Source organism: Erpetoichthys calabaricus, chromosome 14 (genome assembly GCF_900747795.2).
Source record: "Erpetoichthys calabaricus chromosome 14, fErpCal1.3, whole genome shotgun sequence".
In the NCBI taxonomy this organism is placed as follows: domain Eukaryota; kingdom Metazoa; phylum Chordata; class Cladistia; order Polypteriformes; family Polypteridae; genus Erpetoichthys; species Erpetoichthys calabaricus.
In genome coordinates this window covers 27,080,147-27,080,359 of record NC_041407.2, presented here as the reverse complement: position 1 = coordinate 27,080,359, position 213 = coordinate 27,080,147, and positions in this window count along the sequence as shown.

Sequence of the window (213 nt, the reverse complement as noted above, 5' to 3'; positions counted from 1 at the left end):
TGTGAATAGGACTTTTGTTTTTTCTGTTAAATGAATGTGACATGTTGTTGTGAGCCATCAATGAGGACTAAAACTGGCAAAGCTCTGCTTTACAATCGGCATCTTGGCACTGGGCCATAGGAAATTGATCTGTTTTACAAGAAATGCTCAAGTACAGATTTGGTAAGTGATGGTTTATTTAAATAAAATTAAGTCTGAAAAAGTACAGTCATG